Source organism: Canis lupus, chromosome 2 (assembly GCF_048164855.1).
Source record: "Canis lupus baileyi chromosome 2, mCanLup2.hap1, whole genome shotgun sequence".
Taxonomy (NCBI): Eukaryota; Metazoa; Chordata; class Mammalia; order Carnivora; family Canidae; genus Canis; species Canis lupus.
In genome coordinates, this window is record NC_132839.1 from 90,849,498 (window position 1) to 90,877,451 (window position 27,954).

The window sequence follows — 27,954 nt, forward strand, 5'->3', positions numbered from 1 at the left end:
TCAGGCCAGTTCACTAGCCTTTGTCTTTTCCACCGTGGCAATGGGAGCCACCGGCTTTGAACCCAGAATGTTGCCTCCCTGGTGATGGCAGATGTCATCAAATCGGTCACTGTAATTGATCCTGATGGCTTCCATCAGCTGAGTCAGAGCTCCTTTGTCTTCTGAATTAGTCTGTGTGGAGGTGACAGTGGTGCTGGTCTTCCTGTGGACCAGACGCCCCAGCCTGGCTTCCCTCTGACAGTACGGATAGGGAACCCCGATCATATGACACAGGGCAGGCACGAAGACAACCAGCTCAGTGGGATCCACGTCACGCGCCATCACTACCAGCTGAGCCTTCTTGTTTTCCACCAAGGTGGTGACTGTATTAACCCCAACCCCAAGGACAGGTGGCCTTTTAGTTGGGACATTCTCTTTGCCAGCAGCTTTTTTCTCAAGCCAGCCAACAATCTCTGCTGCTTCTCTTGCTTTGTCTCTGGTCTGGACTGGGGGGCCAGCTTAAGCAGTCGGGTAGCTGCTTGGCGGTCCAAGGCCTGGGTGAACTGGTTAATTGTGGGAGGCATTTTTAGATGTTTATTGAGAAAAATCTCTTACTGCTGCAGCCAGATGTAGCAAGGCCATCTGACAAAGTGGGTGAGGTCTCTTTTGGGCTGGATGTCTTGTCAGATGCCAAAATACTTGAGCCATTTCTCAAACAGGGGATTGACTGCCTTTTGGCCTCCTGCTTCTTCACAACAACAGGGCGGGGGCCACTTTCTTCCCCTTAGCCTTCTTTCCTTTGGGCGTCTTGGATGGCTGGAGGAGAGAGATGTTTGTTGGTTTTTTTAGCACAAAGTTGAATTTGGGGCATACCGTTAGGTACTGTGTATACATTTACGTATGCTAAATGTGTGACGGTCTTCATGTTATTTTCCTGACGTTTGTACATACCTATCTGCTCTTATTGCATTGCATTTCAGAACTTGGGGGCTATTTTATCTACTCCTTTCTTTCCTATCCAGTTTTACTTTATACATTTTGACACCTTTCCTGTTTTGGGAGGAGAGGGACAGAGGGAGAGAGATGATCTTAAGCAGACTCCACACCCATCGTAGAGCCCAATGCGGAGCTCAATCTAATGGCCTGAGCCCTGAGCCAAAATCAAGAGTCGTTGGCTCAACCAACTGAGCCACCCGGGTGCCCCTTGACACTCTTTTCTAATTTTTTTTTTTGAAATGAGGGTAAGATTTTTATAATGAAAAATAAAAATTATAGGAGTGTAAAGGAAGAAACTTAGTAAAAGCACAGCTGCTTATACAACTGTTAACTAGAGCATGCGGCACTTGAAGAAGGTATATTACCACTTCAACATGGAGGGATTATGTGATTTAGTTCAGAAAAAATGTATGTTGAGCCCTGTTAGGTACTTGGTATGGGTATAGATGCCAGAGAAGCAAAGATAGAAAGATATAAATCTTCCCCTCAGGAAGCCTATAGGCCAGCAGAGAGGCAATAGCAAAGTAAGACATTAGGAATCACTCAGGTGCATGTGATGAGAAAAACATGTATAGCTGTGTGACAGAAATGAGAAGCACAATGCTGTCCTATGACACCAGGGAAGACAGGACAATGAGTAGGATTTGAAGGATTGAGAAGAGTATTTCTGCTGCACAATTTGAATGATTATAGATAAAAACAACATAAAACCATGACCAAATCTTTTATCCCGTAAGAAAATATATTACCTCACATAACAACAAACCCTGAGGCAGAATAGCCCCAGAACTGGTAAAGCATGTGTGTATGTGTGTGTATCTTAACACAGTTTCATAAAACTCTTACAGAAAACTCATAATATTATTTATTCCTCTCACTCATGCTTCATGTCCACTCTGGGTCAGTTGTGCTCTGCTGCATGTCATCTTCTCATCACCTTCACTTCAGGAACCAGACCCCCTGAACATCCTGTCCCTAAAACCCCTAAAACATTTGTGATCATTACACTACAGGGAAAAGAGTGCATGGAGATTCTCCCCTGGCTCTTGAACATGACAGACGTGTGACATCCATGACGTCTCACATTTCTTTGGCCATATAAATTCACATGGCCATATATATATGAAGAGAGAAAGAGAGATTTATTATGAGGAATTGACTCACATAATTACGGAGGCTGACAAGTCCCACGATCTGCAGGCAGCAAGCTAGAGATCCAGGAGAGCTGATGGTGTGAGTTCCAATCTGAAAGCCAGCAGACTCAAGACCCAGGAAGAACAGATGTTTCCGTTCAAGCCTGAAGGCAGGAAAACAAACAAACAAACAAACACAATGCTCCAGCTCAAAGCAGTCATGAAAGAAGGAATTCTCACTTATTCAGGGGAAGGTCAGTCTTTTTGTTGGATTCAGGTCTTCAACTAATTGGATGAGGCCCTCCTGCATTAGGGAGGACAATCTGCTTTACTTAGTCTTTCAATTTAAATGTTAAATTCATCTAAAAACATCCTCATGGGAAAATCTAGAATAATGGTTGACCAAATATCTGGGCACCTCATGTCCCAGTCAAGTTGACACACTCCCCAAAGTATTTATACTTAATTAATTCAGGGTGCACTTGGGCATCAGAATTTTTGAAAGCTCCCACATGATCTAATGTGCAGCCAAGATTGAGAACCACCATCCAAGAGGGTGGTGTCCCATACAGGAGACTTGGGGAATATGGAGACCAGTCCTAGGATTTCCTAATTTAGCAAACAGGGTATCCCCCCCCCCACCCCTCAATTTCCTGACCACCTTAGTATCAGGATTTGCTACTCTTAATACTGAATATAGAGAGGAAAAAAAAATCCTATTTCTTCCTCTAATTTGGAGTCCATGGAGACATAAGAAATAGGTCATGGGGTGGGGGGATCTACAAATCAATATGTCATTAATAACAGAAAGAGCCATGTTCAATAATAATTTACTCAGACATTATTTTCTCTTAATATAATACATGATTTAACTTTGGGAGTACAGCAGGAACCAAATGAGAAATCTTTACTCCAGAACCAATTAAATGAATAAACACTACTCTCGCACCCACCCAGGAAAATAGAGACTGTGAGATAATTTACTTAAGATTGGCAATGAAATCTAAATATGAGTCAAGGGTGCTTTATAAAAATACTTCTTAAAACATTTTTGTGAACACAGACATATATATGATTGCTTTTTCTCTGAGACAATTTCCATTTCAGAATTTCATGTGTGCGCTTGTACCTGACAAACCTATCTGATGGGCATATATATGATCTATATCATATAAGTAGATGGTATTTTGCTATTTATGCATTTTGCCCAGTCAGTGCCTTTTAATTAATTCACAACAATGATTTTTCATGCAATTATCTGCTTGATATTGCCATAAACATAATGTAATATTATTAACATTTGCAGGTATGAGGGTCTACAGTACACATATTTTACTTTCCTTCAAGTGTTAGACAAAGACATTCATTTTTATTTATGGATATAGATTAAAACTTATTAACTCTATCTACTCAGGAAAGGAATGTGAAGAAGTACTCAAAGTCTTTAAAGATCTTTTTTTTTAAAAAAAAAAAAACTCCATTTTAATCACAGATGAGATGGATTCATAAATTGAAACCTGCTTAATTGGCAATTAAAAGCTGTAGGACAATGTTGTTTCTCTGCTTTCTCAGAATTAAGTCCCAGCTGTTTTTGAGAAAGCAACCAGAAGATTGAGAGAAACTGCCAAGTATCCCGGGGAGAAATTGGGAGTAAAAAGTCACATTAGCTTCCATTATTCTAAAATCATTGTGCTACCAGCAGTAACTGTAAATACTGTAAATGGTTGAAAAGAACTCGAGTTTTAAAGTTAACCTGCTTTTCGCTGGGAAAAGTATCACCCTTTTCTGAGTCTAGACTTCGATCAGACCAACAAATTTTAAAAGTAAATTTGAGGGTGGCTCAGTCAGTTAAGTGTCTGCATTCGGCTCAGGTCATGATCCCGGGGTCCCTGGATCCAGCCCTGCATCGGGCTCCCTGCCCAGCGGGGAGTCTGCTTCTCCCTCTCCCTCTCCTCCTGCCCCTGCTCATGTGCTCTCTCTCTCTCCAATAAATACAACTTAAAAAAATGATAAATTTGAGGCAGTATTTGTGATTCATAATGCTTCCAGTTAATAATAATAATTCATAATGTTCACCAGTTAAGCATTAAATGTTCAAACATTTAATTTGAGGAATGCCTTATTTGTACTAAGAAATGTCACTGCAGCCACTGGGAACGTCTACATTATAATGTAATAACTCCCCTCTCTCTATGGCTCGTAACAACAGAAGTTTTTTCTCTCCTATCGACCTATCTGTTGGGGGTCAGCTGTGGTTTTGCTTCCTCCTTGGTTACTCTCTCTGGTTTCAGGCTAACGGAGCAGCTACTGTCCCAAACATTGCTGGTCATCACGGAGTGTCACATAGCAACACAGAGCTCCATCCCAGACGTCAGTCCCACTTTCACCATAAGCCACTGGCCAGGTCTGGTCACATGATCCACTAGGCAACAGGTAGGAGAGAATCTATAATCTTCTCTGTGGTATGAGGTTAAAACCCAGAAATGCTCTGTGAATTGCATTACAGATTAGCACTTTCAGGTCAGCAAGTATTCAACTCACTCTACTTCCCTTGTGCAAAATATGTTCAACTCCTTCCTAAACAAGTGAGTCCAAGGGTCCCATTTTGCCTCTGTGTCAAGCTCAAAGCATAGGCTTTCTGGGTTCATCGTAGTAGACTCCACATTAAACTCCAGGGTGAACTCTCTTGCTCTGGAAACCATTGAACTCAAAAGGTAAGTCACCTGTGCATGCTCTCCAAGTACACAGTAGGAGAACCGGGGCACAGTGGCTGCACTAAACTCTCCATTTGGGGAGGGGTCAAATGGCTGGTGCATTGGAGAAACTAATGTGACCCACAATAATCCTGAAGACCTACCTGGCAGAGATGGGGAGGACCTTCCACCTTGGGAAAGGACAATGGAATAGGAATGCTCCTTCGTTAGACACTGATTTTGCATAAATAAATAAATAAATAAATAAATAAATAAATAAATAAATAAGAAACTGATTTTGTTTCCTGGCAGAGGAGTTTCAAATGGGTTACTTTTCTCGAGGGTCTTTGACTCTACACTGTTTGCAACATGTGGAGTGGGCATTGGACAAGAGTAAGTCTTCTTCATGGGCTGAATGCCTTCCTCACTCAGCTGCATGCTTAGTAAAAGAGGAACTGAGGGTCGTTTCGAGTTTCTTAGAGTCTCAGACATTTATAATGTGGGATCATATTTTCTTTGTGCAATTTTCTTAATAATGTTCCAGTGCTTTTTAATCTATTTGGTACAGTCGGTGACGTGTGGTGATAGCTGCCTATGTTTCTTTTCTGCACAGGTGTTTAGATTGGCTCTGTTTTTTTTTTTTTTTTTTTTAACTTCCTCACAGCCACACCTCCCACTCTCAATATAATTATGAGTAGCAAACTAGGGCCTTCCAGGATTAGGAGGGGAAGACTCGCAGTTAGCCTTTCTCCACTGATTCATTTTAATTATACAAAACCATAATAATCCACTCACACTTAACAAAGTGTTAAATTAACCCATCAATAATAAACATGACCAGATTAGTCTAGGGGACGAGAGAAGAAATGGAGATGTATAGATATTTTAAAATTATAAATAAAGCTAACTGTTAAATAAATATACCATAGCCTCCTATCCTGACCTTGACATTAATGCAGCAAAATTGAAAAAACATGTATAAAACTGTGGTTTTCATTGACTGAAATAAGAAAAACAGCAAGGACAACTGTATTAATTATTATGGATTGTAGTTGAGAGCTTTGCTGATGGGCTGGATATGTTTACATTAGTAATGAAAAATAGATAATTAAAAAAAAATAGATAATTTATGAAGTATTACATATTTTGAGAGAAAATCATTTTTCCCTTAACTAATATTGTTACAGTCAAAAATTTCCACATCATTTGTGTATCACTGACAGTTGTGTCAAATTAGATTACCATATACTGTTTAGATATTTTATTTTCCTGTATAAATTTCAACTTTGAAACCTGTGCTCTGTAGAAGCATTAGTAACTGAAATCATCATCAAATTTTGTAAAGCAATATCTAAATTCAGAAATGAGCTATGGATTTTACATGTTATGCTCAAACAATGTAAAGAGGTCCCTTAGACAAATGATTAGACGACAGAAAATATTTAAAATATCTTAATTTTATATATTGAATTGTTATTTCTATTGCAATTTCAGCATTTTTTGTATTTATATCCAACTGTATCATTTAAGTTCTTTCAAATTTTAAAAGTCAGATATTATAAAGCAAACCCAAAAGAGCAGTGTTTGTTCAATTTTTCCAAATTTCTATTTTATTCTATCAAGATTATATTTTAATTGTTGTTTAAGGGTACAAAGTTGTAACAAGTAATAAATAAGCCTTAGAAATACATTGTTTGCACACATACACACATAAAAAACATACAGTGCACAGTTTATTTTATTATTTTATTTTTAAAAAGATTTTTATTGATTTATTCATGAGAGACACAGAGAGAGAGGGGAGCAGAGACACAGGCAGAGGGAGAAGCAGGCTCCATGCAGGGAGCCCGATGTGGGACTCGATCCCAGGACCCCGGGGTCACGGCCTGAGCAGAAGGCAGACGCTCAACTGCTGAGCCACCCAGGGATCAGCCTACAGTGCACAGTTTAATGACTAGAGACAACAGTATTGAATTAAAATGACATAATGTGGTAAATATTACAGTGGTAATCATATTGCAATATATAAATATATCAAAGTAACACAGGTGTGCCTTAAACTTCACACAATTTTTATGTCAAATTTATCCCATAAAATATAAAAGACTTTATTTTAATCTTAAAATGGCAAGAAATACAAGTCAACAATAAAAAGTAAAGATAATCTGATTACAGAGGGGCACAGGATTTGGATAAACACTTCTCTTCTCCGTAGAAGATGTACTACTTGCCAATAAACATTTGAAAAGATGCTCAACATCTTTAGTCATCAGGGAAATGCAAACCCAAACCACAATGCCAATCTACTTCATAGACACTAAGATGGCTAAACTAAAAAAGACAACCCATGACAAGGTTTAGCAAGGATATGGAGAAATTGGAACTGTTATGCATTGCTTATGGGAATGTAAAATGATGACCCTATTTTATTTTATTATTTTTTAAAGATTTTATTTGTTTATTTGTTCATGAGAGACACACACAGAGAGAGAGGCAGAGACACAGGCAGAGGGAGAAGCAGGCTCCACGCAGGGAGCCCGATGCAGGACTTGATCCCGGGACCCCGGGGTCACGCCCTGAGCTGAAGGCAGATGCTCAGCCACTGAGCACCCTCAGGTGCCCTCGATGCCACTATTTAAAAAAAAAATTGTTTGGCAGTTCCCCCAAAAGCTATAACAGAGTTATCGTATGATCCAGGAATCCACCCCTAGGTATAAATCCAAGACCACTGAAAATATGTGTCCACACTAAAACTTGTACACAAATGTTCAAAATGACATTTTTCATAATGGCCAAAATTGGGACAACCAAAATGTCTATCGACTGATGAACGTGTGATTAACATGTGGTATATCCATACGACTAAATATGTTTAGTTTATCAAAGGAAGTTCTGATCTATCCTACAACATGCAACTGGGACACAGCGAGAAGGCAGACATAAAAGGGGCATATTCCTATTTATATGGAGTGTTCAGAAAAGAGACATCCACAGAGGCGGAAAGTAGTGACTTAGAAGGGTGGAGGGAGGAAGAGGAGGGGCTTCTTTTTGGAGTGAGGAGATGCTCTGAAATTAAATAGTGAGTATGATTGCACAACTCTGAATATACTAAAAACTACTGAATTGTATACTTGAAAAAGGTGAACTTTATAGTATGTGAATTATATCTTAATAAAGCTGTTATTCAAAAATATGACAAAAATTAGACTATGGTGATGGTTGCACAACTCTGAATATACTAAAAACCATTGAACCGATCACTTTGAATGGGTGAATTTTATGACATGTGAAATTATCTCAATAAGTCAGTGAAAAGAAATGGCCAGAAAACAGTCCCTATAGAGATGTGTGATTTCTTGTAATATTCTTACTGCTTTATAGGCCTAAAAATATTTTTTTCTTCCTTGTTGTAAAATCTTATATTTTGTCGCAATGTCATTTTTGCTTCATATTTCATGTGTAGCTTTTGGTGAAATTTAAAAACACATCTTAAAAAATTGCAATATGTACTTTTGTTTGACTTTTAAAAAGTGAAACAGCCAAATTTAGATTTCTCTGGGCTTTTCTGGTAAGCTTCTGCTAACCTTATTATCAACAAGCAACAGTTCATGACAAATAACTTATAGCACATTTCAGTATTAATTTAAATTTTCACCTAAGATCATGTCTCGCTCTTGATTTGAGGGCTAGTCTCCTGTTAATTTCCTCTTATCTTCTAAATATTTCACATCTCGCCTAATGAGATCTAATTGCTTTAACAGTATTTCGTTGGCATTATCATCATGTGTACAAGTGTATTTATAAGGTCAAAGTTTTCAATTTGTCTATCAAGTTATTTGTTCCATCTCTGGGTGAATTAAAATAAAAACAAAAACAAAACCCCATATGTGGTCTCTGGATTTTTCTAAAGAACATTAGAGTCATCGCTATTGGTAATCGGCAGCCCTGTCTCCTAGCAACAAAATCTAACTGTATATGCTGTACATGGGCCTGGGATTTTGGCTCAGATTCTAACTTGTATACACTTTTAATTATCAATTATGTTAGCACCAGGATCATAGGCATAGCAAATCTTTTATATCAATGCTGAAAATTGAAATTTTTTTTGTAGTGCTTAGGCCAGAATGTGTGCGTTTTACAACAGGCGTAAAACAAACGAGATCCACCCCATTGTTTTCTTCTGGGAGCCCAGCAATAACTATAATGAATGCTTGTTGTTTAATATAATTTTTATCCCTGGTACAAAGTTAGATAGTATTTCCCTCGCATAATTATTTATAATTGTTTGTTTTACCTTATTACACATTAAACTAGTACTCTCATTTTGACTTCCCCATCCCAGACACTTAGTTTATAAAATCTGCTTTACGTGATCAGCTATTGCTTAAACAAAGTTAGAAATTTCTTTTTTTTTTTAGAAATAATTTCTAATAAACTGAACTTTTTGCTTTCTTTTGTGTTAATATTATTTCCTTGGTGCCACCAAAATCATTATTATGCTCTACTGATATTGAGCATATGATATTATTCTATTCTGGATGGCCGTTAACATATTGGCATTTACTTATCTTTGTTGCCTGTTACTTATTGACTGGTGTTTACTCGAACTTTTTGAGTGCTAGTAATTGCATTTGTGAATTATTTTAATTTTTTTTTATCAGAAAGTGGCATTTTGTGTTTCTTTGAACCAAAAACGTATTTCTAGTCATGGATACCTTCAGTGATCAAGGCTGAACTTAAAGCTTAGTTAGGCAACATGAAAATGCAGTCTCAATATTCTTTGCCACAGATTGAGAATACAAGTACCAATATCTACAATTTTTCTCCATTTAAAATAATTTTATTGTAAAAGTAAATACTAAATTTTCTGATATATACATCCAAGTAAAAAATCATAATAATTAATTTGAGTCAGATTGTGTTTTGCTAAAACCCTCTCATGCTGTCAGAAGGAGGTGACGGCCATTTTCTGGCATCACAATCCAAGAAACAGTAACACTCCAGGGATTTTTGTCTTTTCCTTCAATTTGCTTGGTTGATAAATGCACTTTTCACCATCCTTTAATACGGTGACCAGAGTGGTATCTGTTTCTTCTAAGTTGTGAATTTGATGTGAACAATTCTCTTTTTCATTCTCATTGCTTTGGGGTGATAATTCACATTTTCTGTTATTAAAGAACATGATGTGGTTGGGATTTCATCTGACCTGTTTAAATTGTTGATTTGATTGGAAAAAGCTTCTTGCTCATCTTTAATGTTTTGATCAGTAAATCTTACTCAAGTAAAGACTGAAATGCCTCATCACAATTTTATGCAAAGCATGCTCAAGAAGAGTCATTTCACTTGCATTCTTTCCAGTTCTTTTTTTTTTAGGCAGATAACTCCTTTGAAGATTTTCCATTTTCTTTTTCTTTTTCTGATCTGTGCTTTTATGTTATCTCATCCTATCACAATCTCGACTTGTGCATTCTAAGGAATTAAAAATAAAACATAGCTTATTATTCAAAATTCACAAAATGTTAACACCTCATCCAAAAGCATAAGTGAAAGAAAATGAAAAACACTGAAAGTTACAAGTATGTTTTCAAGAAGTCATTTTTCTAAATCATTCAAAATTATATATTAAATTTAAAGACATACTCTTTTGTTACATAGGTGGTATATTTTAAAATAAACAATTTAGGGGGGCCTGGGTGGCTCAGTTACCTAAGTGTCCAATTCTTGATCTCAGCTCAGATCATGATCTCAGGGTCTTGAGATCAAGCCCCACGTTGGGCTCAGTGCTGAGCATGGAGCCTGCTTAGGATTCTCTCTCTCTCTGCCCCTCTCCCACCTGAAATTTTTTTTAAATAAAAAAACTTAAGTCAAGATTCTTTAAAGTGAAATTAAAAGCAATTTAGCATTCAGTGCCCATCCACAGTTGCCAACATAAGAATTAGTGTCATATTTTAGATGCTATGGATGTCCATAAGTACAGTCCACAGACATACAGACATAACATATACAAATATATTTTAGGGCAATATGAATATTTTAGTATTGAGAAGCATTGTTCAGCTATGAGGAACTCAACCATGTGTGGTTTACTCAATGTTATCATTTATGCTCCTCTATCTAGAATTGTGTATTGACGTATTTTTTGTAGTACACTTATTGCATAAGTATCTCAATGACAAATGAAGAGTCCAGTAAATTCCAAACTTACAGTGCTATTTTCTATGTGCAATTCATATCATTAGTTTATTGCCTACTAGTAGCAATTCCCCTCCTAAACATACCCAGATGTCCATGTGAGTATTTTTCTCCCCTGTGCAGCATGCAGGAATGGAGAAAAGATGACCATCATCGCCAACTCTGGGGACACTTTCTTATTGCCTTGCATAAATCGTCATTTTTCAATCCCATGGTCTCACAACAATTCAGAACTAATTTCAGCATGCCTAGAATGGTAGGCCAGAAGTTTTCTGTCTCCCACTGGTTATAAATAGTTGACCTCTAATTACTTATGTAACTTCTAACAAACCTGACAGCCAGTCCTACAAACTCCAGGGGCACCCTCCTTGAAATCAAGCTGGCACGTCATCTTGTACTGCCTACAGGAAAGACAAAATGAAAATGCGCCGGTGTTGTGCATTAGTTCCTGATCAGCCAACCCAAGAGCACACGTGTGATTTGACCAAGCGGAGGTGCTCTCCTTGGACTTTCAAACTTGATTAGAGCAACACATACTGGAGCTGGTTGATACTCATCCCTCTAGGGACCAGTTTCTACAGACACTCCCTTTGGATTCCTCCTACATAGACCCATGGATCCATTCTGTTTCCTTTTCAGGCTTGATTTTTCAGCTTTTCCTTCGATCCAAAGTCCTGTTGTATCTTTGCAATAAAGTGATTCTTGGTTTAAGTTAATCAGAGTCTTTAATATTTTAGATTATCGTTCTGCAAATACTCTCTTTCCTTTTCCTCCCACTGTGGGCACAATGTATTTCCTCATTCTATTGATACTGAACTTGGCTGTGTGGCTTGTGTTGGCTAAAGGAAGCAAGCCCAAGCCAAGGCCAGCCTAGGTCAGCCAATACGCAGCTGATCTACAGATGTGTGAACATGGAAAAGTAATTGTTGTCTTGAGTCACATGTTTGGGGATGACTTAACAAAATATGTAATTTTGGTAATATGTTACTGTTTGTGTTACTTGCAAATACCTGACATTACTTCCTTTTGCAAAACCAACATCGCAGAGGGATGGAGGACAGGCTAAAGCCAGAAGTCTTGCTGCCAAATTCAGCTCCAGCTCCTGCTATGAGACAGGCCTGTGTCCAAATCATACTTGCCGTGTGACCAAGACAGCAGCTGAAATCTAGCAGGTCAGTTTTCTGGTACTTTTTATTGAGCAATAACTGCATATAACACATCTCTCAAGAAGTCTTGTTAGTGGGTTGAGAAAAAGTAATACGGATATGAGTAATGCCACTCTTAAGGACTTGTTCACTAAAAAGCACATTTAGATCCATCTTCTTAAGTAAAACATGTTACTCTAGTATAGCTCTAAAATATTCAACTTGGAAAAAGCAGCTTGAAGAGACTTTAAAAAATGTTTTTAAAATGTGTTTATAGAAGCATTCAGAGCAGGTAATCAGATGCTATTTCCATTCCTGCACTCTTAGTGGAATGATGGTTAAGCTATTTGCAATATTTAGATATTTCTCAACCTCTAAACTATTAAAATTTCAAGCCAAAGCAGTAATTCCTTACTTAAGGAATGGAGTTGGATGATTTATTATAGTTATCTATAGATCTGCATAGATTAGAACACTGCTGGAGAGCACAGGATTGCTCTAGAAAAAAATCTGCACCTATACCTCACACTAGGGCACCAGAATTGCCAAGGCTATCTCTTATGACCATTGACAGAGTAGTATTTTTATGGCCTTCTACTGAAATAACCTACTTAACAGTACTCCACTTGCACTTCATGCTTATAAACTATAAAGTAGATGCAGTAACTCTGTGTTATTCACCTTTAGGAGCGACTAAAAGGCATGGATAATGCAATTCAATTAATAATTATTTGTGTTTGGATTTAGAGTTCACATAGTTGAACAAACATACTCAGGAATGAATGTGAATATGGGCTCTCCATCCTGCTATTTAAGTCCATGTGTATCGAAGGTGGAAATGGGAGTACTGGTTCTGAGTAACCAGAGATGGCTCCATAAATATTTATTAACTCATGATTCCATATTTCTGGACTTACGTGTCTAAGTATTGGGAGAATCAAGTTCCATAATTTGATCTGATATTCTCTCCCAGAGAAGGCTGGTCATTGCCGAGCCTCAGAGATGGGTTCAGAGGGCTTCAAACGGTCCTTTGTGTCCAGTAGATCCAAAGAAATTCTCATTGCTAGAAACTTTCAAAAATGCTTCCCATGACTGTTCTCACTTTTTAAATTTTTGTATTTATATACTTATTTTTTTAGAGATAGCATGAGCATGTGCACGTACATGAGGAAGGGCAGAGGGAAAGCAAGAGGGAGAGTCTTAAGCAGGTTCCCTGCCCAGCACACTTTCCTAGGCAGGGCTCAGTCTCACGACCCTGAGGTCACGAGATGAGTGGAAACCAAGAATCAGAAGCTGGGACGCCCAACTGACTGAGCCACCCAAGTGCCCTTCTCAGGTTGTTAATGATTGTAATACTCTAGGTTGGATGAATTAATTTTCTGCTGCTATAACAGGAGTTGCTCAAAAAGTGCACAACTTATCTTACAGCTCTAGAGGTCAGAAGTCAACTTGCAGGCAGGACCACATTCCTTCTGGAGGCTCTAGGAGAACGTTTTCATGGCTTTCCCAACTTTCAGAGGCCACGTGCGCATTCTTCGGCGCATAGTTTCTTCCTCCACCTTCAAAGCCAGTGATGTATCATCTTCAAATCTCCCTCTGACTTCCTGCACTGTCATATCTCTTTCTCTGAGACTCAAAATACACTATACATTTAAAAATTACCCAGTGTTTTCATCACGATTTATCTTGAAATAAATTGCAAGTTTTTGAGTACTATTCAGTGTGAGCTAACATATCATCAGGAAAATGTCACTTATAAGGGATGTATGCATAGATTAACTATATATCTTCATTAGTGATAGGAACATGAATGAATCACATTTAAATATCAGTGCATGTAGTTCTTAAGGTTTAGTTAATGGAAAAGTATGATTCCCAAATATGCAAACATGTGTTGCCACATCCTGTAGAATCGAACATTTGCAACAGGACTAAAACTGAGAAAGCCAAACCAATATACATTTTTGCAAGAGTAGCAGTGGAGGAAACCACCACTGATCAGCTAACACTGATGCACAGCTAACAAAGCATCTTTTCTGAATCATCCAGAAACACTCCGATTGTCTGGGGCACATGGGCATCTCTGTCGGTTGAGCATCCAACCTTTGATTTCAGCTCAGGTCATGATCTCAGCGTTGTGGGATCCAGCCCTGGGTCGGGCTTCCTGCTCAGCGAGGAGTCTGCTGAGAGTCTCTCCCTCTCCCTCTGCTCCTCCCCCTGCTTGTGCTTTCTCTCTCATGCTCTCAAATCAATAAATAAATCTTAAAAAAAAAAGAGAGACATTCTGACTCTCCTGTGTATACATGCAGTGGAAGCTCAGAAACTTTGACAAGCATTTTTTAGAAGCCAGATTTGTTAGTATAATACCATATTAGAGTATCCCAGAAAACTCTTTGCAATGAGCTATTTCCAATATATAAAATAAATTAATGTTTAATAACCCAGTAGGTTACTAATACGTAGCCCTTAGTTGTGTACTAATCAGGGTGGCTCCGACATGTCAGCCATTCACATACTGCGATCTCAGAAATTATTTGCCCTTCTGGGAACAGGCTCCACTCACCATGAGGATTCCCATGCCTTCTAATATTGTTATTTTAGGAATCATTACTTTAGATCCCACCCTTGTGTCCTCCTGGAATTCCCTTCCTGTTCTCCTCAAACACTCCACTTAGCTAATTCCTTCTCATCCATAAGAAATCAACTTGAGCCTTAAGTGCTTACTTCTGTAGGATCCCTGGGCACTCTGTTCACTCACTTCAGTTGTACTGACAACAGTGTGAGCCCCTTCGGGGAAGGCAACCTGTGCTATCCATCTTTATAACCTCGCACAGTACCTCCATCAAGGTAGAGGTTTAACAAACATGTAAAGAAGGAAAAGCATTACGAGGGATTAAATAGCATTGATAGCTAACATTGATAGGCCAATTACTGGGGGCCAAGCACTCTTCCAATTGTTTTGCATCTGTTTTACAGTAAAAAAAAAAAAAGAATAGTTTATCTTTACAGCAATGTAATGACGTGAATTCTATTTTAAGGATGAGGAAACTGAGGCACAAGGAGATTGAGTAGTTTGTTCAAGGCCATTTAGAGGTGGGAACCACAGAAGGCAAAAACAGGGGAGGGAGATAAGAAAGGAGGAAGGGCAAGGAGGTCTCAGCAATTCTTTGATCCCCTGGAATGTACAATGCATTTCACAGTGGTCCTAAGAGCTTTTCATTTTTCCTTCTCTCCCACATTCCCTACAGTGAGTTCGGGTCCCTCATTTTGCTCATTCACCCACAACTTTCTCATATGACCTACTTGCTTGCTTAGTGAGGTCCAACTTCGATTAAATCCAGTTCTTTGCCTGCTCTTCATCTGTATCTATCTACAGGTAGAGAGAAAGGGGAACGTGGCTGGGGAGACAGACAACTGTTTACTGGGCATCACTTTAGAACCACGACCACTGACCTTAAGTGACTCTACTGTGTCCTTATTCTAGACTCTTCCTCTTCCGGATGATTATTTCACAGCTTCCCTCTCCCCTCAACCCCTCCACCAATGTTTCTCCCCACTTCTGACTCTACGATGACGATCTTGTTCCAATTACAGTGAACAAAAGAACAGCAATCCGAGAGAACTGCCATATAACCCTCAAGTCACATCTACAACATTCTGTTCTAGCCGTATAATCTGCCTTTGCTTTTTTCTTCCTCCCTTCCTTCCTTCCTTCCTTCCTTCCTTCCTTCCTTCCTTCCTTCCTCTCTCTCTCTCTCTCTCTCTCTCTCTCTCTCTCTCTCTCTCTTCTTTTCTTTCTTCTTTTTTAGAGAAGGAATCCCAAATCCCAACCAGGCTCCACACTCCAGTGCTCAACCTTGTTCTCATGACTCTGAGACTATGACCTGAATCGAAATCAAGAGTCAGATGCTTAACTGCCTGAGCCACCCAGGCACCCCTTGTTTTCACCCTGGAAGAGCTACTCCTAAGTAAGGCCAATCCTTCCATGTATACTCCATTCACCAAATCTTCTAACCCACTCGGGAATTTAGCCTGGTGACCTCCCTCTCTTGCAGCATTTCCAGTGTTTTCCCTTTTAACTGGATTATTGCCACTGCCATATAAACATGTTGTAATTTCTCTTATCTAAACAAATAAAAACAAACTAAAAAAAACCTGTTTGACCTCTCTTCCTCTTCCAGCTGTTCCCTCTTAAAGCAAAGCTCCTTAAAAGATTGTTCTTCACTTGTCTTTAATTCCTCTGTTATTTTCTCTTGAACATACTTCAGCTAGATTTTTCTCCCTGCTACCCTGTGGGAGAAGCTATTGTCAAGGTCACGTACGACCACCGGGTGCTAAGTCTAGTGATGAATTCTCAGTCCTCCTGTGAGCTAAACTCTCAGCAGTATTGTGTTGACCAGAGCTGATCATGCTCTTTTCATGGAAATACCTTGTATGCATTGCTTCCAATTTCCTTCTGTTTCATTGGCAGCCCAACCTCAGGATCCTTTGCTTATACTTCCTCATATTCCTGATTTCTAAGTCTGTGGTCTTCAAACTCTTTCTTCCTGTACCTCTTTGCCTGACATCAAAATATTTTCATTTTAAGATTAAATAGTTGCAAAAAAGATGTAAGTGCCAACATATCTTAAACATGGTCATTTCACATGAAACTATGACATCACACTTATATCGACTGAAATCTTAACACTATAGCAGTCTGAGACATATCTCTATTTCTTTCAAAGTACAGTAACGTGTAGTTTATCTTGAAATCTGAGGTTTTGATACCTCCAGCTTTATTCTTCTTTTTTAAAATTGCTTTGAATATCCAGGGTCTTTTGTGGTTTCATGCAAATTTTAGGGGGATCCCTGGGTGGCTCAGTGGTCTAGTGCCTGCCTTCGGCCCAGGGCATGATCCTGGAGGCCCCACGATCGAGTCCCGCATTGGGCTCCCTGCATGGAGCCTGATTCTCCCTCTGCCTGTGTCTCTGCCTCTCTCTCTCTCTCTCTCTCTCTCTGTGTGTGTGTGTGTGTGTGTGTCTCCCATGAATAAACAAATAAAGTCTTTTAAAAATTAGGATTTTTTCTCTAGTTCTGTGGCAATATTCATATTTTGATGGGGATTACATTAAATATGCAGATTGCTTTGGGTAGTGTGAACATTTTAACAATATTCATTCTTCCAATCCATCAGTATGGGATATCTTTCCATTTGTTTGTATCTTCTTTGATTTCTTTTCACTCTTTTTTTAGTTTTCAGAGTATAAAAAAGAGCATAAATCTTTTACCTCCTTCATTAAGTTTATTCCTAGGTATTTTATTATTTTTAGTGCAATTGTAAATGGAATTGCTTCTTTTTTCCTTTCTTTTTTTTAAAATTCTGTTATTTTTTTAGGTTCCAACTTTTAAAAAATTTTTCTTTATTTTCTCTTTCTGCTACATCATTATTAGTATATAGAAATGCAACAAATTTCTGTATATTAACTTTGTATCTTGTGACTTTACTGAATTCATTTTTCCAGTAGTTTTTTTGATGGAGTCTTTAGGGTTTTCTATGTATCCTATCATGTCATCCTCAAACAATGAAAATTTTACTTGTTATTTACCAATTTGGATACTTTTTTATTTTTCCCAGGTATCCCAAGATGTACAGCAAAGCTGTAATAACCAAAGCAGTATGGTACTGACACAAAAATAAAACACATAGATCAAAAGAACAGAATAGAGAGTCCAGCGATAAACCCACACTTTTGTGGTTGATTAATCTTTGACAAAGAAGACAAGAATATACAATGGGAAAAAGATGGTCTCTTCAACAAATGGTTTTGGGAAACCTGGATCATGTGGTTACATGCAAAAGAAGGAAGCTGGACCACATTCTTACACCACACACAAACATAAATTCAATGTAGATTAAAGACCTAAATGTGAGAACTGAAACCATAAAATTCCTAGAAGAAAACATAGGCAGTAATTTCTTTGACATCAGCTATAGAAACTTTTTTTTGGATATGGTTCCTCTGCCAAGGGAAACAAAAGAAAAAATAAGCTATTGGGAATACACCAAAATAAAATGCTTCTGCACAGCAAAAGTAACCATCAACAAAACAAAAAGAAAATGTACTTAATGGGAGAAGATATTTTCAAGTTATATATCCAGTAAAGGATTTATAACCAAAATATATAAAGAATGTATGCAGCTCAACACTAAAAAAGTAAATAATCCAATTAAAAATGAACAAAGAACTTAGAGATTTTTCCAAAGAAGACATATAGATGGCCAACAAACATGTGAAAAGATGCTTAACATCACTATTCATCAAGGAAATGAAATTAAAATCACAAAGAGATATCATTTTACACATGCCAGAATGGCTAAAATCGAAAAGATAAATAACAAGCGTGGGCAAAGATATGGAGAGAAGTGAACTCTCGTACCCTGTTGCTGGGAATGCAGTGGGTGCAATCACTGTGGGAAATAGTTTGGAGTTTTCTCAAAAAATTAAAAATAAAACTACCATATGATCCAGTAATTCCACCACTGGGTATTTACCCAAAGACAACACACTGATTCGAAAGGATATAGTGTACCCCATGTTTATTGTAGTGTTATTTACTATAGCCAAGTTATGGAGCAACCCAAGCGTCCATCAATAACAGCTGAATAGATAAAGAAGATGTGATATCGATCTCCAGCCCAGACATCTCCCTCAACTCCAAGTGGACATATGCAACTTAATATTTCCGTGATATTTAATTGCATATATATTTAATTACTCAGCCATAAAAGTAAAGAAAATCTCGTCATTTGCAACAACATGGATGGACCTAGGGGGTATAATGCTAAATGAAATAAGGCAGTCAGAGAAAGATAAATACTCTGTGATTTCACTCATATATGGAATTTAAGAATTAAAACAAATGGACAAACAAAGAAAAAAAGAGATTAAAAAAAGATTCTTAAATACATAAAACAGACTGGTGGTTGCCAGAGAGAGGGTAGGTGGTTGGGGGTAGAGAATAATAAATAAAGGAAATCAAGAGTACATTTATCTTAATGAGCCCTGAGAAATGTTAAGAATTGTCAAATCATTATATCTGTACACCAGAAACTAATATTACACTGCATGTTAATTATACTTCAAAAATATATTTTTAAAGTACATGAACATAATTTTCTTTAGTACTAGGAAATTATAAACCATTCTTTTTTTTCTTAGACCATTATTTCCATTGCATTCCTATTATGGAATTTTATTCTAGCATGATTTTAAGCCATTTTAATGTGAAATACACCTGAAGAAAATTTCACAAAACAGACATGTACAGCCTCATAATCTATCACAATGCAGACTCATGAAACCACCATCCAGGAGACAAATAGAACATTTGCAGGAACATATGAGCCTCCCCTTTCCCAATCACAACCTTTTCTTCCATCTAAAATACCACCACTCAAATTTCTTTATGATTTGTACAGAGCTTCATTTTTAATGAGTTCTTGTATCCATCAGTGAATATTATGTATTACCACTCAGCTTCCTTACGATCCTTATGCTTCTTCATTGTTATATGTGTACTCGCTGAGGAACCTCTTTCACAAAGATGGAGATAGAGATGTTTCCTTATAAAAACGTCACTTGGCTCTTTGATCACCTTTCAAACTGTGTGTTCCCAAATTAAATGATCAATCATCACAAATTAGTTTTAATGATATTTCAAGTGATAACTATATTAGAAGTCTCGTTCAACTTTGCAGCAATAGAAGAATTGGAAACGACCTGATATGCATAAAAACTTGTTCTTGGACATTAGAGTCCAATTAGACACTAGCACTTTCAAATTTCCCCTTGTTTGAAGTTCAAAGGTATTAACACACGCGTCAACGAAACAAAAGAAGATTTTGCAACGTGTGACAAAGATATCATTTGTTTGTAAAGTGCATAGGAGCAAAGTATTTTGAAAAGAGAGATGGAAAATGAGAACACATAGCATGGTCAACTGAAGGGTGTCAAGTCAAGCAATTCTAGTCACGGTTACTTATATCAAGTTGAGGACATGGACACTGACCTTCTCAAAACTATATCAGCTTGAATACTCCTCAGAAAGTCTTATGTATATTCTCAGGGTACATATAATCCAGTTAGAAATCGCGTTTACACGTTAGAGTGTCCAGGGTTTTGCCCTTGGACCATTTTCCTGCCTTACTATATTTACTTATCCAATCTCATGACATGGCTTTCTCTCTCTCTCTCTCTCTCTCTCTCTCTCTCTCACACACACACACTGAGGTCTCCCAAATCTATATCTGCAAACCAGACATCTTCTTTAACTCTAGATGGACATATGCAACTTGATATTTGATATCTCCATTTTGGATGTCTAATGGATAGCTCGACATAGATACTCCCATAACTGAAATTCTGATGCCCACTCCACTCCAAACCCTACTTTTCTTTAGTCTTCCCTCTTTCAGTAAGTTGAAAATCCTTCATTCAAATTACTCGGGCTAAATATTTCTGCTGTCACTTGAACATACCAGGCATATTCCTGCTTCTGAGTCATGTATTTGATTCATGAGTAAAGACCCTTCTTCCCCCAGAGACTTGAATGCCTTATTCCTTCTCTTCTTTTTTAGTCTTTGCTCAAATACCACCCGTATTTCTGATGCAGTCTCTGTTTTCCATATAGCAAACATTTTTTACCTACCTACTACACACTCTCTCATTCTTGGGTTTATTTTTCTCTAGAGCACTTCTCTTTTGACATCCTATAAATCTCACTTATTTTAGTATATTTCTTCCCACTAGAATGTAAGCTTCATGAAAGTTGGCTTCTGATTTTTCATTTTATTCTATATTCTCAGTACCTAGAAGAGTACCTTGAATATGGTAGCCACTTAGCAAATACTTATTAAATTGAGGAATAAATACATTAATCATGAAGTACAAGTCAACAAAATAGCTCCAACTCTCTGCAACAAGCTTATGGGAGGCTTGAAGGTCAAGCTAGGCATGATGCTGATGAAAAGCATGATATGAGTAGTGAAACAGAAGGGAAACTTACATTATAAGAACTACCTGTCAAAAAGAAAGACTGATATATAGCAGCATAGAAAGAAATGAACATCAAATCCATCTGAATTACTACTGACTGAGAAAAATGTAAATATTCATGGAACAGTGACTGGAGGGTTTGTATAACTGACTACTTCCTGGAGAAGGATCCTGAATCTGCAATACTGAAGGTATATGTTCTTACATAACGACTTTAAGGACTTTCATAATTTCCTGGTAGCAGCTCAATAGCTCGTATTTGAGCAATCAAATCAGAAAAGGATTTTAAATGGTTACAATGTTGAAAAGTAAATGTCTCTCTATTTTTTTCTAATTTCATGATCAATTCTGGTTTGCTGAATATGAGCAATGATACCAAGTATTGTAGGAAAAAAACAGAATGTCAAAGATGGAATATCTATCTTTCAATGTGAAAAAAGAGCTGGCATCATAAATTTATTCTGAATGTCGAAATTAGACTGTCTGAACTTTTAGAGTAAGAGCCCTTCAGAGAAATTACCTTATTGCATTGCAGACTTTCACTTCATTCTTCATGTCAACTAAGTTGGCATTTGAATATTTGATCAGTAAGAGAAATTGGCATATTTTGGAATCAAACATTTTCTCTACTTGTGTAGTTTCTTGTGCCAAGTTTGAAGCACTGGAATTTTTCTTTGTGCATGTTTGGATCATTTTGACAACTTTCTGTTACGTAATTTCAGTGGGCTTTGACTTAATAAAGGCTGGATTCTTCTCCCATCGGGATGCAGCCGTTGAATCAATGTATAAATGGTGATTCACTTTCATAAATGGGGCTGGATTGCATAATTTTTTTTTAAGATTTTATTTATTTATTCATAGAGATGCAGAGAGAGAGTGAGAGGCAGAGACACAGGCAGAGGGAGAAGCAGGCTCCATGCAGAGAGCCTGACGCGGGACTCGATCCAGGGTCTCCAGGACCACGCCCCGGGCTGCAGGCGGCGCTAAACCGCTGCGCCACCGGGGCTGCCCTGGATTGCATAATTTTACAAAGATCTCCCTAGAAAATAACTCATGCTTTACTGCATAATCAATTGCTATGAAATTTGTTGAGAACATTCCTCCCCCCAGGCTGCCTGGAACTGTATATCTGAATTTTGGTAGTGCTTCACAATCCTAATCATGCAAGTAGTTTGTAGGATGTTTATCACATTGTGTACAGGAGAGGTCAATAAGTAGATTCACCTCCTCAAAACTGACTATCACCGTGCTTTGCATACATTGGGTCCTCAAAACACATTGGGTCACTTTCTTTAAAGGTGGAAGCTAGAAATTTGGTAATCTTTTCAGAAAATAAAATTTCCTAATTCTTTGTTTAAGGCCAGAATTTCAGACTCTGTGCAGACATGTAGAGTAGATAATTTTACATGGGCCAGGCCAATCCTATGTATTAGGAGGAGTGAATTTTTGAGCACCAACCCCCCCCCCCCCGCAAAACGTTGAAGACATTGTTGTATAACCTTTCTCAAAGTTTCCAACTGAAAATATGCTTTCCAAAATATGTCCCTATCTCTGTTGAAAGTTAGGTGTTTTAAGGATTTAACTTAGAAAAAAATGGACAGTTTTATTCTTCACGTGAAGATTCTCTTTAGAAAATAGCACTATAAATAAAGTTAGATATAAATGATACTTCTATAAAATTGTATTTACAAATTTGGTGCATTATGTTTAATTTTAGCTTAGAGAAGACTTACATAGCATCCATTAAATTGTATTGACTCCTTTGTTGAGGATTGCTTGATTATGAAAACATTTAGTGAACTGTTATTCTACTTGTCATTAAACAAATAAATCACTGTCACTACTAGCCACCCAAACAAGAAAAATACTGCATTCATTTATCACTTTTTTTGCAATTGGAGTCCTTGTTACTTTTCATGGGTTCCTTAAACATCACTGTTTTCCCTTTCCACATGGTCCTACTTTCAATCAGCATGGCTATTTCAACATATCTGATGAAAATCCATCTTGCCTTTTTGTATCTGGATGTGTGTAGTCACAGTATCAAAGAGAAAACAAGACAAAAACCTTTTTTTTCATTTGCATAAATATCTAACTTTACTTTGAAATATTTTTGATTAATTGCATAGTTAAAACACTATTATCACACTGAGATATTCACTGGTTTGAATTCTCCCAGAAAAAAAATTATTTTTTGACATGAAGCATCAAATTGTCATCCTGACAATATAACAAATGAAGAAGTCTCAAATCTCCTCCAACTACAAGACACAGAACAATACAATGTTTAAAGACAACACATTGAAAGATGTATGAGTAATCTGTCAAGAAAGTAAATGGAAAGTCTGAGGAGGCAGGAGAGATACAAAATGAGAAAACAAAAGCCAAAATCTGAGCATTAATCCAGAGAAGTGAGTGTTGAAGCAGACATGGGTTCTAAAAACTCAGTAAAGTAGTTATTCTGTGGGTATGGGAGGATAGGAGGAGTGAAGGATGGGGGTTATTGGGGACACTCTTCAAAGATGAAGGCTCTGACATGGCTCTGGGTTAGTGGATGGTATGACTATGACCCGAGATTTTCCCACATGACATCCTTCTAGCTAGTTTAGGGACCATATTTTTACTTCCTAAAATGAGAATTAAATGTAAAGAGCCTTAAGTTTTATTTACAGGGGAATACACCACCAATTCTGTACTCAAGCAATTATGACATATAAGAGTCCAAAAACATGAGTATGATTCAACGTGAACACATATCACATAGGAAAAAGGCACCAGGCATAAAAATCAGTAGAGACAACAAAAAGCATGATCAGATTTAGGGAAATCTAAGATGTCAGGATTATTAGATACAGAATAATTCATCAGATGTGTTAATCAGATGTGTTAAAAAGTCTTCTGACCAAGTTAACTATGAAAACATTACTCAGAGAGGAACAGCAAGGCAAAAAGGAGAATTACTAAAAAGAGCTCAAGAGATTTGAAATATAGAGCTAGAGATTCTTTTTTTTTAATTTTTATTTATTTATGATAGTCACACAGAGAGAGAGAGAGAGAGAGGCAGAGACACAGGCAGAGGGAGAAGCAGGCTCCATGCACTGGGAGCCCGACGTGGGATTCCATCCTGGGTCTCCAGGATCGCGCCCTGGGCCAAAGGCAGGCGCTAAACCGCTGCACCACCCAGGGATCCCTAGAGCTAGAGATTCTAACAAAAGTTTCATCAGATTTTCAGAAGGTGAAAATAAACAGAATACTAATAAAAATAAAAAATATTATTAATATAAATAACATGCACACTTTTATAATGGCTAAGGGAATGTTCTAACTCTATCAAGTGGCTCTTATTATTATTATTATTATTATTATTATTATTATTTTACAGATATGGATAGTGAGACAGGAATTGAGTAAATAACTTCCCAAAGATTGTATAGCTGGTACATGGCAGGGTGAAGATTCAAATCCAGGCAGTCTAGCAACAGAGTCTGTGCTTTTAATAGACTTTTAAATGATAATAACTACAAATTCTCTAAAACACTGACAAAAGGCAAAAGATTTGAATCTTCAGATTTGGGAAGTACACCAAACCCAAGAAGGATAAATAGAAAGATATCCCTACCTAAAACATGTATCATTGAAACTGGTAGACACCAAAGACAAAAATATGGAAATCTGACAGAAGGGTGTGAAGAAAAACATATATCTAAACTATTGAGGAAAATAGGTGTTTACCTAGGATTATATAACCTACAAAATAAAGTTTCAAAACCAAGAGCAAAAAGCAGATGTTTTTTTCAAATAAAACTGAATTACTGAAAGGAATAGAGATGTTTCAGGAAGAAGAAAAATACTTCCAAAGGAAAGCTATGGTTAAAAAAAAAAAGTTGGCCACCAAAAAGGAGAATTGCAGACCAATATCCCCGATGAACTGGGTGCCAAAATTCTCGCCAAGATACTCACCAGTAGGATCCAACAGTACATTAAAGGATGATTCACCACGACCAAGTGGGATTTATTCTTGGGCTGCAAGGGTGGTTCAACATCTGCAAATCAATCAGTGTGATACACCACATTTATAAAAGGGACAAGAACCATATGATCCCCTCAATTGATGCAGAAAAAGTATTTGACAAAATATAGCACCTTTACCTCCACAGTGTAGGGATAGAGGGAACATACCTCAATATCATAAAAGCCATCTACGGAAAGCCCACAGCAAATATCATTCTCAATGGGGAAACACTGGGAGCCTTTCCCCTAAGATCGGGAACAAGACAGGGATGTCCACTCTCACCACTGCTATTCAACATAGTCCTGGAAGTCCTAGCCTCAGCAGTCAGACATCAAAAAAAGAAATAAAATGCATTCAGATTGACAAAGAAGAAGTCAAACTCTCCCTCTTTGCAGATGACATGACACTGTACATAGAAAACCCAAAAGACTCCATCCCAAGATTTCTAGAACTCATACAGCAATTCGGCAGTGTGGCAGGGTACAAAATCAATGCCCAGAAATCAGTGGCATTTCTATACACTAACAATGAGACTGAAGAAAGAGAAATTAAAGAGTCAGTCCCATTTATAATTGCACCCAAAAGCATAAGATACCTAGGAATAAACCTAACCAAAAAGGCAAAGGATGTGTACTCTAAGAACTGCAGACCACTTATGAAAGAATTTGAGGAAGACACAGAGAAATGGAAAAACATCCCATGCTCATGGATTGGAAGAATTAATATTGTCAAAATGTCAATGTTACCCAGAGCAATTTACACATTCAATGTAAACCCTATCAAAATATCATGGACATTTTATAATGGTTGGAACAAAAAAAAATCTTAAAATTTGTAAGGACCCACAAAAGACCCAGAATAACATTCAATAATGTTGAAAAAGAAAACTTAAGCCGGGAGCAATGGCAGATTTCAGGTTGTACTATAAAGCTGTGGTCATCAAGACAGTGTGGTACTGACATCAAAACAGACACATAGATCAATGGAACAGAATAGAGAACCCAGAAGTGGACCCTCAACTCTATGGTCAACTAATATTCGACAAAGCAGGAAAGACTATCCACCGGAAAAACGACAGTCTCTTCAATAAATGGTGCTGGGGAAATTGGACAGCCACGTGCAGAAGAATGAAACTAGACCATTTTCTTACACCAGACACAAAGACAAACTCAAAATGGATGAAAGATCTAAATGTGAGACATGATCCCATCAAAATCCTAGAGGAGAACACAGGGAACAACCTCTTCGACCTCGGCTGCGGCAACTTCTTGCTAGACACGTCTCCAAAGGCAAGGGAAACAAAAGCAAAAATGAACTACTGGGACTTCATCATAATAAAAAGCTTCTGCACAGCAAAAGAAACAGTCAACAAAACTAAAAGTCATCCTACAGAATGGGAGAAGATATTTGCAAATGATGTATCAGATAAAGGGCTGGTATCCAAGGTCTAGAAGGAACTTATTAAACTCAACACCCAAGAAACAAACAATCCAATCATGAAATGGGCAGAAGACATGAACAGAAATTCCACCAAAGAAGACACAGACATGGACAACAAGTACATGAGAAAATGCTCTGCATCACTTGCCATCAGGGAAATACAAATCAAAACCACCATGAGATCCCACCTCACACCAGTGAGAATGGGGAAAATTAACAGGGCAGGAAACAACCAATGTTGGAGAGGATGTGGAGAAAGGGGAACCCTCTTGCACTGTTGGTGGGAATGTGAACTGGGGCAGCCACTCTGGAAAACTCTGTGGAGGTTCCTCAAAGAGTTGAAAATAGACCTGCCCTATGACCCAGCAATTGCACTGCTGGGGATTTACCCCAAAGATGCAGATCCAGTGAAACGCCGGGACACCTGCACCCCGATGTTTATAGCAGCCATGTCCACAATAGCCACACTGTGGAAGGAGCTGAGATGACTATTGATGAATGAATGGTTAAAAAATATGTGGTGTTTATACACAATGGAGTATTACTCAGTGATCGGAAAGGATGAAATCTTACCATTTACATTGAACTGGATGGACCTGGAGGGTATTACGCTGAGAGAGATAAGTCATTCAAAGAAAGACAATTATCATATGGCTTTACTTATATGAGGAATCTAAGAAATAGTGCAAAGGATCTTAGGACAAGGGAGGGAGAAACAAAATGGGAAGAAATTGGAGAGAGGGACACACCATGAGAGACCTTTAGCTATGGAAAAGAAACTGAGGGTCACTGGAGGGGTGGTGGGCAGGGGGCTAGGGTAACTGGCGGACGGGCATTATGGACGGCAGGTGATGGGATGAGCACTGGGTGTTATATGCAGCTGAGGAAATACTGAACTCTGCATCTGAAACTAATGATGTTCTCTATGTTGGCTAATTGAATTTAAATAAAAAAAAGAATGGTTGAAAAAAAGAAAAAGAAATAATGGTTGGGCAGCCCTGGTGGCTCGGTGGAGTCCTGGGATCGAGTCCTATGTCGGACTCCCTGCATGGAGCCTGCTTCTCCCTCTGCCTGTGTCTCTGCCTCTCTCCCTCTCTCTCTTCTGTGTCTCTCATAAATAAATAAATAGAATCTTAAAAAAAAGAGAAGTTGGCAAGGTGTACCCAGATGGCTCAGTTGACTGGGCATCCAACTCTTGATTTTGGTGAAGGTCACGATCTCAGGGTCATGGGATCCAGCCCTGCGGGCTCTACACTCAGCAGGGAGTCTGCTTGGGATTCTCTCTCTTTCCCTCTGCCCCTCCCATGCTGTGTCTCACTCGGTCTC

At 38.0% G+C, this 27,954-nt stretch overlaps 1 long non-coding RNA gene and 1 pseudogene across 1 annotated transcript; one reads left to right on the forward strand and one right to left on the reverse strand.

The window, feature by feature from the left end:
• LOC140609711 (large ribosomal subunit protein eL8 pseudogene) lies at positions 1–873 on the reverse strand (annotated as a pseudogene).
• Positions 874–4,405: 3,532 nt separating this feature from the next.
• LOC140610687 (uncharacterized) lies at positions 4,406–18,250 on the forward strand. The gene is made up of 3 exons (XR_012012247.1): positions 4,406–4,541; positions 12,040–12,165; positions 17,756–18,250. It is a non-coding gene; the product is annotated as an uncharacterized lncRNA (long non-coding RNA).
• Positions 18,251–27,954: the final 9,704 nt, after the last annotated feature.